The sequence below is a fragment of the Peromyscus leucopus genome, chromosome 5 (genome assembly GCF_004664715.2).
Source record: "Peromyscus leucopus breed LL Stock chromosome 5, UCI_PerLeu_2.1, whole genome shotgun sequence".
Classification (NCBI taxonomy): Eukaryota; Metazoa; Chordata; class Mammalia; order Rodentia; family Cricetidae; genus Peromyscus; species Peromyscus leucopus.
The window spans coordinates 28,284,874-28,298,245 of NC_051067.1; the positions used below are offsets into that span (position 1 = coordinate 28,284,874).

At 42.4% G+C, this 13,372-nt stretch overlaps 1 non-coding gene across 1 annotated transcript; it reads right to left on the reverse strand.

Moving 5' to 3' along the window:
* Nucleotides 1-11,723: 11,723 nt before the first annotated feature.
* On the reverse strand, nucleotides 11,724-11,797 carry Trnat-cgu. The gene has a single exon. It is a non-coding gene; the product is annotated as a tRNA-Thr (tRNA).
* Between the last annotated feature and the right edge of the window lie 1,575 nt (nucleotides 11,798-13,372).

The window sequence follows — 13,372 nt, forward strand, 5'->3', positions numbered from 1 at the left end:
ATATCAACAATAGAAATGTACTCTACTCCTTCAAGGGAATATTAATAGGCCTGATACACGGGTAATCACAGGTTCTCTGATTTCAAGATGATAAGCGCGGTGTCCTGCCTGAAGGACAGAGTTCCACAAGACACTGCAAGTGTGGGATACATCCCAAAGCTGCTAGCTGCAGCTGGAGTTGTTGTTGTTGGAGATTCCTGCTCAGGTGAAGCCACGATGTTGAAGTAGGCTGCTGCAAAGAATTTCAGAATGAGTCAGAGTGAAGCAAAGTTGAGCTAATCACCTGCATTAGCATTCCTTAAATCCATGAGCATGGAAAGTCTGCTTTTTAGAATCTTCCTCAGTGTTTTCCTTCAGGGCTTTAAAATATTCATTGTAAATGTTTTTCACTTCTGTGGTTAGATTAATTCCAAGATATTTTGTTATTTTTTTAAGTCAATTGTGAATGGGATTATTTTCTTGATTTCTTTCTCAAGATGCTTGTTAGTAAAGTATAAGGCTACTGACTTTTGTCGATTTTGTATTCTGTCACTTTGCAAAAAAAAAAAATGTTTAACTGTTCTAAGAGCTTTCTGGTGGAGTCTTTAGAGTCTGTTATGAATAGGAAGGATCATATCATCTGCAAATATGGATACTTTGATTTCTTCACTTCCTTTTTGTCTGCCTTACTGCTGTAGCTAAGACTTCAAGTAGTACATTGAGTAAGAATTGAGAAAGTAGACATCCTTGTCTTGTTCTTGATTTTAGTAAATGCTCTCATATATTTTCCCATTTGGTATTGTATATTCCCATTTTGTTGACCATAGGTTTGTCATATATAACCTATATTATTTTGAGATATATTCTTCTATTCTTAGTTTCTTCAGTTACTTTACACGGAGGGAATGTTGGATTTTGTCAAACGCCTCCTCTGAATCTATTAAGATGGTCATGTGATTTCTGCCTCAAGTCCATTTATGTGACATATGTATAGATTTGTTTATGTTGAGCTGTCCCTGGACTTCTGAAATGAAGCCAACTAGATCATAGCAAATGATATTTTTTATGTGTTCTTGAATGCAGTTGGCAAATATGTTACTGAGAATTTCTGCATCTGTTCATCAGGAAGATTATTTAAAACTTTCTTTTTTGTTGTATCTTTATCTGATTTTGATATGAGGGTAATAATAGCTTCATCAAAAGAGTTGGCACTGTTTCTTTTCTTTCTCTCTTATGGAATAGTTGGAACAGTATCTTAGCCTCTTTTGTATTTCCTAGAAATGAAGCAGATAGGTTTGCTCTACCATTCATTTTCTGCCATGATGCTCCACCTCAAGGCAAGCTCAGCCCAATATGCCACGCATCGTGGACTGGAAACTCTAAAATGTCAGTCAAAATTAACTTCTTCTATCTATAAATACATTACACCAGGCATCTTTGTTATAGTGACAGAAAGCTCACACAAAGGTCTGGAGATTGGATTGGGGTGTAGATGAAAGAAAAATGGCGAATAATTGCTAGGTGTTGAAGTTAGGTGAGACGCCAATTATTGTTTTGTTCTTCATGTATGTCTAAATTTTTATGTAAGAAAGAACAAAGACATAATTAATTTACAATGTTAGGTCTTGAGATCTTTGGTTTTGGTTTTTCGAAGGCCAGTGAAATGGCTTAGCAGGTAAAAGTCCTTGCTGCCATAGCCTGGTGACCTGAATTCAGTCCCTGCAACTCATGGTAGGAGACACAACACCTCAAAATTGTCCTCTGACCTCTGAACACACTTTGTGGCACACATGCACCCACACATCACACATCACACACATCACACACACACACACACACATACACACACACACACAAATATAATAATTTTGAAAAAAATCTTTTGTTGTCTTTGAGAGAAGGGAGAAAATGGCTGCCTAGAGAAGTTGTTTTCCTATTTCCTAGTTTTATAATTATATGCACTTTGTATTGATTCACCAGGTTTTATAGGATACTTTGTTCAGGTACTGTATGCATCTGTACTAGCTCATTTTTCCTGATTCTATGACAAACTACTAAACAAAAGCAACATATGGGTTTATCTGGTACCCAGTTTGAAGGGCTGCAGTCCACCATGCACAGAGGTAGGAGGGTGAGGCTGCTGGTCACACTGTGTCCACAGTCAGGAAGCAGAGAGAGATGAGCACTGATGCTCCACTCCCTTTGACCTTTTTATTCAGTCCAGGACCCCAGCCCATGCATGGTGACACCCACAATCAGTTCTTCTCACCCCAGTTACACCTCTCTCTATGTATGCCATCATAGGTACAGTCACACGTGTCTCCTAGGTGATCCTAAATCCCACCAAGTTGACAGTGAATTAACTATCAGAACACACTATATTCCAATGAAACTTTTAAATACTTCATGAGCACTTTCTTTTAAAGTGGCAGACAACTGCTCATGGTATCATGTGAAGGTCACTGTACCTATCAGTGTCCTGTCCACATACTTGGACTTGTGGGCCTGGAAGACAGGAACAAAATAAGCATCAGATATCTGTCTTTGCAAAGACAGCAGGTAGATACTGTAGGTTAGACTGAAAGGCTACAATTTAATAGCATATGTTTTATATTCAATTGAAAACAAATTTGTAAGTAAGTCACCAAGACAAGTTGGTTTAAAGTGGTGGTTTCTGTCTTGTCTGTATACCACAATCACTGAGAACTTTAAAAGATACTTAGGCCTGAGTCCCACTCCAAAGAATCCTGATCTAATTAGTTATTCTTTCCTTGAACTTTGGCAACTTTCCAGGCTCTTGGGTTACCGTAAGGAACAGCCCTCCATGAGAAGCGCCGAATCAGGGTTAAAAATATGTTGGCTGCATGCCTTTCCATAGGTGCTGAGGGGATTCAATCCATGTCAGCATCTCAGTTTGGGGTCTTGGGAACCGGGTTTGCCCTGTTAAACCAAAGGCTCAGTTAAGTCGCCTTCCGCTGTTGGGCTGAACTGCAGTAGCAGGCGATGTCTTCTCAGCCATTCGATTTCTGTGACTTGCATCTAGACTGTGAAGTTGTTTCAGGCACCATTTAATTTAGCTTGTGATGAAAATCATAAGTGACCTACAAATACCAAAGAGAGATGAAAAGAATTTACAAACATGTGGAATGCATTATACATGTTTTCAGATTCATCCTATGATTAGAAATGAAAATTATATTGCTTGGTCCTTAATTTCTAAACTTCATCCTCAGTTATTTCCTTAAATTATTCCAAGTCCTTGCAAGACATTTCAGCATGCTCTTGGCAAGATTATCCCGGTGGTGAGGAAGACGTGACTCATGCTTCTCTTATAGAAGTAGCTCTCTCCAGTGCCACATGGGACCCCGCATTAGCAGTGTGGTTAGTGCAGGACTTCCAGGCTTTGCAGTCAGGCACAGCCGATAGCACCAAGTCCCAGCCCAGGCATTTCCTAGCTGTGAAGCTTCAGACGTCACTTGGAATATTATTTAAGCTTCATCAGCCAAGGACGTTTGGTGACCAAAACCAGTATTTCTCCTTCCTCACCTGTACCTGTGCTCTCTGTGATGTGGTTTTACAGTTGTTCCCCTTGCTGGGTAGCATGTGTTTCTCTCATATTGAATCTGAGCTGATTCCTCCTCTGAGCAAACATGAAGCAGATATGACGGTGAGAAGAGGTCTTGAATGCTCCTTGCCATCTCATCTCCATGGGAAGAAACCCACTATAGCCTGCTGAAGAGTGAGATATCCTCTTTTTTGTTTGTTTGTTTTTGAGACAGGGTTTCTCTGTATAACAGCCCCGGTTGTCCAAGCTCTATAGACCAGGCTGGCCTTGAACCCACAGAGATCCACCTACCTTTGCCTCCTGAGTGCTGGGATTAAAGGTGTGCACCACCACTGCCCGCAAAGGGTGAGATATTCTGGGGAGGAGAATCAAGATTTCCCAGAGGTAGAATTACCTAGAGAATCAGCACTTAACCTCACAGACACACACACACACACACACACACACACACACACACACACACACACACACACTCAAAGAATCCCTGTAGAAAGTATGGCCCAGACAAGCCTCCACTTAAATGGCTCCCCAGGCCAACCATGAGCTAAATAAGTTTCAGACTAGTTTGTTATACAGCAATAACCAACTAATATAAGCAGGATGGGATTCCAGTATTTGAAGGCATGGTGATTACAAGTTGCCTAGCAAGCAGTGAGTACCCTACAATTACTGACTTCCTTTTCTTATTTGAAGTCCGGTTTCTTGAATAGTAAAGAAATACATGCAGACATGTGTGTTTGTGACTGGAGTGTCAACTACACAGTATCCTATGGGAGGAAACGGGCAACCTCACCTTAGCCAGCAGGGCTCCAAGGCCCAACTGCAAGGTCAGTTTTTTATCTGCTCCCTCTGCATCCAAATTCTAGTGGTAAAGACTAGACAGACATGAAGGTGAGGATCCCTCTTGAGAGTGCCACTGTTCTTCAGGTCCCTGGGGAAAGAGAGTGGACCATAGCCAGCAGCAAGAGGGAAAGAACGGCTCAGCTTTGGAGCCTTTTCCTCAGTTCCTCAGGGATGCCGTCTCTGCCCTGTGGGCCCAAGGAAAGATGGGAGGGATGGGCAGGTGATCTCCCTGAAGTGGGTGCAGGTCAGAGCCCCTCAGATCACCTTCCTGTGGCAACCCAGCTAGAAGGGAGATGGAAGAAGAAAGCTTTTCCTTTGCCTGCTTGCCCTCGCTCTGGCTGGCAAGTTCCTCCATTCTGTTGCTACCAACCATTCTTTGCTGATGTAAGAACCAGCTTCTTCTCCAGGCTTCCCATGGAGACTGAAGACTGACAGCTCTCCTATGGTACCAGGTTGGAATCGCTGAGATATCCAGCCTCATGTACTGAGCAACTATGAGCCATTGGCCTCTCCAGTGTGAGACAGCCATTGTGAGAATACCTAGACCTCATCATTCAATCAGAATTCCTGTGAAATCTAATGAGCCAAACCAGACAAAACAGGCCTGGCTAACCGGGGACCAATCAGTGTGAGTGGATGACATCAGTATGTCCATGAGAACCTGCACTACCTGTGCCTGGCACTGTGATGAAATCAGAATGGAGGGAGAAAAATCTGTGGTGATATTGTGTTCCCCAATATATTGTGCACCCTAATAAACTTATCTGGGGTCAGAGAACAGAACAGCCACTAGATATAGAGGCCAGAAAATGGTGGCACACACACCTTCAATCCTAGCATTCCAGAGGCAAAGATCCATCCAGATCTCTGTGAGTTCAAAGCCACACTGGAAACAGCCATGCATGGTGACTCACGCCTTTAATCCTATGAAGTGATGGCAGAAAGCAGAAAGGTATTTAAGGCAGAAAGGTAACCAGGAACTAGAAGTCGGTTAAGCTTTTAGGCTTTTGAGCAGCACAGTTCAGCTGACAGCCGTCCAGTCTGAGGAAACAGGATCAGCTGAGGAATTGGCAAGGTGACGTGGCTGTGGCTTGTTCTGCTTCTCTGATCTTTCAGCGTTCACCTCAATGTCTGGCTCCTTGGTTTGTTTTTATTAATAAGACATTTTAAGATTCGTGCTAAAAAAAATCTGATTGACTAGAATCGCTTTTCTGTTGTTATCATCATGATAGAGGGCCAAAATGGAAATTAAGTTGATTTGTAGAAAATGAAATCATATGTCTTACATTAAAAGATATCGCACAACTAAATCAATAAGTACTTATAATATCCTCATGTCCACTGTAAATGCCGCCTTATAAACATGTAAGATCCAATGAGAGTTGAGTTCAAAGCAGTTAATTTAGCAAGTGTTTCAAGACTTGGCTTCGAGCCTCTGTATTTTCTTTTCCATAGATTCTCTTCCCTGTGATCAGGGAAAAGGCCAACATTATATCTGCAGCACTCAAAACCCACAGGACTTTTCTTTCCCTGGTATATAGTGTTTTTATTTTCTCACTTCTCAAATACCGATTTCAGACCACAACTGAGAGAAAGAACTTGATGAGTTGAGGCTGGAGTGAAATTATATGTTTTGTTCACATGCACATCCATACTAAAAGCAGGCGTAATTCTCAACAATTCAGCAAGGTCCCAGTACACTTAGTCCACACTGGGTCTTAGATTATGCTCATGTACCACTGAGGGGATTGTGTGCTGAATTCAGAGCAGACAGGCTGAGAAGTTAGAAAGCAAGCAAAACTGCATTGCACACTAAACAAATCATACTCTTGTGGGAGAGCAAGGATGATCGCCGAAGTTAGCTTACTCAAGGGAACTTCCTGCTTCGCTTCTCCAATAAAAATGAAAAAAGAAAAAATAGCATTTTCAGAGAGTGAGGCCCAGTTCAAATATTGGAATGCTTTGATGACTGCTCCAGAATATGACTGAACTCAAGAGGAATAAATGACCCAAAGCCCCCAAACAATACACCTGCCATGGACATCATTGTGAGCACCAATATCAGAAAATTAGCTTTTCCACTTTCTGTTTGGTTTGTATTGTTAACTTTAAAAAGCCAACATCTCTGATATTGCATTTAATTTTTTTCATTGTAACAAAATGCACGTAATGTAGAAGTTTACCATCTTAACACTTTTTAAGTGTGGAGTTTAGTAGTTAAGAGATTTCCAGAGTTCTCCACTCCCTAAACCTTTTCCAGGCTGCAAAGCTGAAAATTGCCATTCAGGGGCTGCAGTTTTGTAAAAGAAATCTGAATATAAAATGCTTCATTTCTTCAATTATTCACCAACAATGATTGTAATTTGCCCATTCTATACAGACTAGACTTCCTGGAACTGTAGTGAGATGGAAAAGAAATAACAAATATTGTTCTCATGAGATGGTAAGGGCTCTAAAACAGGAAAGGGGTGAAATCACATCTTGATGCTTTGCATTGTGTTTATCCCACGACAAGCTCCTCGGGGAGAGGCTGTTGGTTAAAACAAAATGAATACTTCTAGTGGACATGAAGGACATGAGAGTTTTCTCCTGCTGCTACCTGGAGCTGAGGGCTTGCAGGCATCTGCAGACACACCTGTCCACTGACTTCCTCCTGAGACTTCAGCCCCTGACTCTTCCTAGCCCCAGCTCCAGTCTCCGTTCTTTTCCCATCCCATCCTTCCCCTCAAGCCTGCACCAAGCTATCCTTGGCCCTTTCCGCTGCCTTTTCCTGATCAGTCTGCAACAGGCGCCGCCTTCCCTCCACTCCTCCATCCTCTGCTGCAGCTCTTTAGTCATTTTTTATGCACACAGTAAAATGAGGATTTTCCCACTCCCTGCCACATTCGATGTCACTAGGAACCAAAAATCCACACTACAGCTTAGAATCCCCAATTTGGGAAGTCACCGAAGTCCCTTTGGGATCTGGGAAGAAAGCTTTGTCTTTCTCACCTCCTTCTATTTTTCCTCAAACACAAGATAAACATTCACAAAAACCAAAACCATTGCGGCAGTCATAAAAAGACACGAAGTACTGATGCACGCTAATGATATGCTGATCACCTCCACAGCACAGCTAAGGGAAGGAGTCACAAGAACCCTCGTGCTATGTGAGTTCTTTTATGTGTCATGTTCAGAAAAGACAATCTTCAGAGGAGATTAGTGGTTGTTTACCGCTGGGGGATCGTGTGGAGGGGATAGCTAAAGAGGTGGAGCTCCTTTGAGGTACCAACAATGTCCTCAGGGTCACTACAGTGTGGGTTGCATGTCTGTGACTACACTAAAAACCACTGACTTCACACTTCAAAGGAGGAAGGAAGCCATCTCCTATCATCTTTAACAATTAAAAAATATGAACGATTTTAAACACACAAAGTTATGTGTATGTGAAATACATACGGTAGAAATAAATTTATAAATATAACTTTGCGAAGTCTCTAGAAATGGTCCTTGCCACTCCCAGTGGAGGAACTGTGATACTAACCCAGACACAAAACCTCTGACCTACAACTTGTCCTGCCTACAAGATGCACCATGATAAAAGTAGTGCAGAAATTGTGGGAGTGACCAACCAATGACTGATCCGGCTTGAGACCCATGCCACAAGAGGGAGCCCACCCTAACACTGCCTGGAGGGCCAGGAACCAGAGGCTGGATGGCCCAGAGACCTAGGATAGAACCAAACATGACTGGCAAAAAAAAAAAAAAAAAAAAAAAAGTCAACGAAATGATGCCTAATGATATTCTGCTATTCTCGTAGACAGGAGTCTAGCATAATCGTCATCAGAGTGGCTTCAACCAGCAACTGATAGAAACCGATGCAGAGACCCACAGCCAAACATCAGGCAGAGCTTGGAGAATCCTGCAGAAGAGGGAGAGGAAGGACTTTAGAAGCCAGAGGGGTCAAGGACATCACAAGGAAACCCACAAAATCTACTAACTTGGGCTCACAGGGGCTCACAGAGACTGAACCAACAGTCAGGGAGCCTCATAAGACTGACCTAGGTCCTCTGCTGTGTAGCTTGGTCTTCTTTTGGAACTCCTAATAGTGGGAGCAGGGGCTGCCTCTGACTCTTTTGCCTGCTTCTGGAACGCTTTTCCTCCAACTAGGTTGCCTCATCCAGCCTTAATATGAGGAGAGATTCCTAGTCTTAATGCAACTTGATATGCCATGTTTGGTTGATATCCCTGGCCCTTTTCTGAAGAGAAAGGGAGGAGTGGATGGGCGGGGGTGGAGAGGTAGGGGTGGTGGTGGTGGCAGTGGAGGATGCTGGGAGAAGAGGCGGGAGGGGTGTGAAATATTCCTTTACACTCTGTGAATATATGTTGCTGTGATTGGTTTAATAAGGAAGCTGACTGGTCAATAGCTGAACAGGATAAAGTTAGGCAGGAGAGCCAAACTGAGAATGATGGGAAGAAGGGCGGAGTCTGGAAGTCGTGAATAGATGCAGAGAGATGCAAGATGGGTATTTGGTACTGAGAAAAGGTACCAAGCCACGTGGCAAAGTACAAATAAGAAATATGGGTTAATTTAAATGTAAGAGTCAGCTAGTAACAACCCTGAGCTATCGGCTGAGCATTTACAATTAATATTAAGCTTCTGATGGTTATTTGGGAGCAGCTGTGGGACAGAAACTTCCACCTACAGAGGGGAAACTACAATTGGGATGTAAAATATGAGAGAAGATAAATTTTAAAAATTAAATAAATAAATAAATGGTCCTTGCCAAATCTAGACTTTTGCCTCCCCACACAGAAGAACAATTCACCTGAGCTTTCTATTTTAAAAAATCTATTTGGCTTACATAATACTTTCATTAATTACTATCACTAACTGAAATTGTTAATTCTTTATAATACATTGTTTAACGTATACGTTTTTCAGCTTTTTTCTCTTTTCAAATTTTATTTATTATGTGTGTATGTGTGTGTGTGTGTGTGTGTGTGTATGTGTGTGTGTGTGTGCATGGATGTGCACATGCCATGGCATGAATGTGGACATTAGAAGACAACTTTTGGGAGTCAATTTTCTCTTCCCACTGTAGGATCTAGAGATCAAATTCAAGTCAGCAGGTGTGCAGGTAACCCAGCCATCTCACTGGCCCACGTTCATTTGGGCTATAACAGAACACCATAGACAGGAGACCTTACAAACAACAGAAATGTATTTCTGATGGTTCTGAAGGCCAAGAAGTTGAAGGTGCAGTGTCTGGTGAAGTCTCTTTCTTGTCATAGTGTATTCTGTGTTCTCACAGGGTGGAAGGCTACTAATCCCACTTGTCACGTCCCAAAAGTCTTCATTTCCATACCATCACACTGGGAACTTACAACACCCTGATCAATCACAGCAGGGATTGGTGTTGGTTATGTGGCATTGCTCGACAGATGTTGCAGTGGCGGAAGAATCACTAGCCATAGTTACCTTTTTAGAGCTTTATTGGGAGAGAAAGGGGGAGAGAAAGAGAGAGAAGAGAGAGGGAGAGAGAGGGAAAGAAAGACCGTGTGGATGGGGGAATACAGAAGGAGAGAGTGTGGAAAGAGAGAGGACACAGAGGGCACACCCGCTTTTTAGACTGGGATGCTGTTGCAGGCTAGTGACATAATTAAGGACAGAATCCTTACAATTGGTTTCCATGGCAGCTGTCAGGTTGGGGCCACTGTGCTGCAGGAGGGCGGTTGGGGGTCTAATCCCAAAGGTGGTTTGCAGCAGGGCCTGGAGTCTGTTGCTGAAAAAGTGTGTGATGTGATGTTTAGACTCAGGCTCTGTAATTTCTGCAGGAATGACACACCCCCGCACCACTGGGCCTATCTGTAATAAGATGGTGTTAAGACCCCAGTGCAGTACTGGTGTCTAATTAGCATAACCCGGTCCTTTTCAGTGCTTTTGAGTCAGAGAACTCTCTCACAAATACCACACATCTTTGGATATATTTGCCAAAATGTATAGTCAAGCATTGTGATTTTGTGTTTCTGATTTTAACTTTGGTCCAGGATTAATTTATTTAAAACAATATTTTTAGTACTTTCCAGGAGTTGAGTATCTTTCAATTCTGTTTTGGTTGTTTGCAATCTCATTGTACATGGCCCAAAAGTGTGATGTGTAACTTGTTTAGTATTTTATATTTACTAGGTATATACTTTTGTTCTGGGAATATGATCAAAGGTGTTTCTATTTCTTTGCAAACCTCTTGGCTTGGGTTTATTAGTTTATTGCCACATTCTTTGGGGAATACAAATACAAAACAACTATACTTTCATGTATTTGAATGCTTTTAAATTTTGGTTTATTTATATATCATTCTTATTTATTTGGTGGTGGGAGGATTGAGATAGCATTTTGTTCTGTAGCCAAGCTGGGCTGGAACTCAGCCAGCTGGGTTGTAACCCAGGTTGGCCCTGAATTCATAGTAATTCCCCTGCTGCAGCCTATCAAATGCTGGGATTATAGACATGAACCACTGTGCCTGATTATTTTTAATATTTTTTTAGGTCTAAAACAATAATTTTAAAAGTCAATGTTTAAAATTAGCATACAAATTAATGGGTTCCATTATGACATTTCTACAGCATTTGTCATGAAACTCTGTTTTTCATTCATTCCTTCCTTGACTGCAAAGCCTCCTGCCCCTCCCCCTCCCCCTCCCCCTCCCCCCCTTGTTGATGGTCCCCTCCCCCACCCCCACAGTCTCCCTCTGCATTCTTGTCACATGTGCTCCATTCCTTTCTAATTCCACTTCCCACCTCAGGATCTTCTCCTTGACTCTTCTGGTCCTCTTTCTGGTTTCATGACCTTTCTACATTTGAATATACACACATTCAAATCCAGCTTCCAGGAATGAGAGAAAACATGCTGTTTTTCTGAGCCTGAGTTATTTCTCTTAAAATAATGATCTCCGGTTCCATCTAGTCTCTGGAAATGTCACGGCTTAAAAAAAAAAAAAAAAAAAAAATCCCACTGTGTACAGGCACCCTGTTTTCTTTCTCTATTCTTTTCTCTTTTTTTTTTGAGCCAGGGTCTCACTCTGTAATCCAGGCAGGCCTGCAACTCCCTAGCTAGACCAGGGTGGCCTCAGACTCTTAGCAAACCTCCAGCCTGTGGCATCATACCCAACACATTTTCTTTTTTAAATTTATTTATTTATTTATTTATTTTTATTATGTACACAGAAGAGGGCACCAGATCTCATTACGGATGGCTGTGAGCCACCATGTGGGTGCTGGGAATTGAACTCAGGACCTCTGGAAGAGCAGTTGGTGCTCTTAACCTCTGAGCCATCTCTCCAGCCCCCCATAAGGAAGGCCCCACTGGGATTCGAACCCAGGATCTCCTGTTTACGAGACAGGCACTTTAGCCAACTAAGCCACGGAGCCACCTGGACGACCCACATTTTCTTTATGAATTCAGATTGATGGGTAACTAAGCGGGTTCCTTCTTTTGGTTATTGTGATCAGTACAGGAATACACATGGGTGTGCAACCATCCTCTGCGAGGTACTGAATTCGACTTCTTCAGGTTTGTAGATACCCGGGAGTGCTGCAGCTGGTTCATACAGCAGCTCCAGTTTTAGTTCTTTGGAGGCACCTCCACACTGATTTCCACAGGGGCTACGCTAATTCACATCTCCAACAGCGGTGTCTAAGGGTCCGTCTTCCCTGAACCAGCATTGTTTGTTTTTGTGATGACAGTTGTTCTGACAGATGTGAGCTGGAATCTCAGTGTGGTTTTTTTATTGGGGTTTTTCTAATGATGAAGGTTGGGGAATACTTTTCCACATATTTATTGGCAATCTATTTTCTCCTTTTAAGAACTGTCTGTCTGATTCATTTGCACATTTATACATTGGATGTTTTTGGTGTTTAATTTTTGGGGTTCTTTATAGGTTCTGGATATTAGTCCCCTGTCCGATGTGTATTTGGCAGAGATTTCCTCCCATTCTGCCAGCTGTGCCTTCACTGTGCTGAGCATTTCATTTCTATTCAGAAGGTTTTAAGTCTTGGTCAATATTTAGGATCACTCTTTTCAGAAGTCCGTGCCTGTGCCTGTGTCTTGAGGCACTCTTCTTGTGTTCTTCTGTAGCAGTTTCAGACTTGAATTTACACTGAGGTCTGTCTTAACTACATTTTTGTTGCTGTGAGAAACTGCCTTCCAGCAAGACTCCACCTCCTAAACTTCCCACAACCTTCTCAAATAGCACCACCACCTGGGGACCAAGTGCTCAGCGCACCGAGCTTAAGGGGCATTTCTAATTCAAACCACACATTCTGCTTCTGGTCCCCGCAGGCTCGTGGCATACAATGCTCATGATGTAAAATGCACTTAGGCCAACTTCAAAAGTCCCCATAGTCTCTAACAGTCTCAACACTGTTCAAAAGTCCAAAGTCTCTCCTGAGACTCAAGGCAATCTCTTAACTGTAACCTCCTGTAAAACGAAAAAGCAAATTACATACTTCCAGCATACAATGGTATAGAATAAATATTCCATTTTCCAAAGGGAGGAATCGGGCATAGTGAGGAAAAATCCAGTCAAAGCAAGACTGAAATCCAGTAGGAAAACACCAAATCCAGTGTGTCCAGTATCAGGGGATACAGTTTCAAAGGCTCCAGACAGCTCTGTCCCTCCAGCTTTGCTACAAGCTCTCTCTCTCTCTCTCTCTCTCTCTCTCTCTCTCTCTCTCTCTCTCTCTCTCTCTCTCTCTCTCTCTCCCCTATTCTCTGCATAGCTAATTCCTCTAATTTTGTTGGCTGGTTTTCTGTCGGGTTACTGTTTGCTCTCTTCTTTCTCAGCATAAAGGGATTACGTGATGGATTCCTTCCTAGTTTTTCTTCCCTCACATTCCTCTCATGGTTTATTCTTTCTGCATTCTCGTGACTCCCTTAAGCTTCTTGGTGGTCATGAACTGTCTTTGTTTTTACTTGTCTTGAGATGTTCCCATTTCACCAATGTT